We start from the raw sequence: 581 nt of genomic DNA on the forward strand, positions 1-581 counted from the left end.
GCTGTGTGATCTGTGGAAAATTACTACACCTCTCAGTGTCTCACATCCAGCACAACCTTGAAGCCCTCTATGCTTATAGATTCCACCCCACCAGAGTCAGCAAAGATCCACTCCAGTGACATGAATAGGCAAGTTTATATAATAGACATGTTTGTATACAGTGTGATGTAAATATTTAACTAGAAATCAGGGACAAGGTCCTTCTCTAAGACCAGCTCCATGTAGAGGGACTGATTCAATACAGATTCAGCAAAATGATTCTTTACTTTGGACCCGAATGACAGTATGAACATGGATAAGAATGGTCAGTCTACACATGTGATACTGAAGCAACACTGGATTCATATCCACACCATCTCAGAACTAGTGGATGGAAAACTAAGTCCACTTCGTGAACCTGTATGTGGGATCCAAGATGACACTGAGAACCAAATGATGGATGTAAGGTTCCCTAACAAAACTTCATATTCTTTGCTTTCATTTTCATGCTATCACTATTGGTATTTTTCTCCACGTTTTACTAACAAAACAACTGAAAAAAAAGTTAAGGAATAATGACTGAATAACTGAGAAGCAGCTCA

The sequence above is a fragment of the Apodemus sylvaticus genome, chromosome 12, assembly GCF_947179515.1.
Source record: "Apodemus sylvaticus chromosome 12, mApoSyl1.1, whole genome shotgun sequence".
NCBI lineage: Eukaryota > Metazoa > Chordata > Mammalia > Rodentia > Muridae > Apodemus > Apodemus sylvaticus.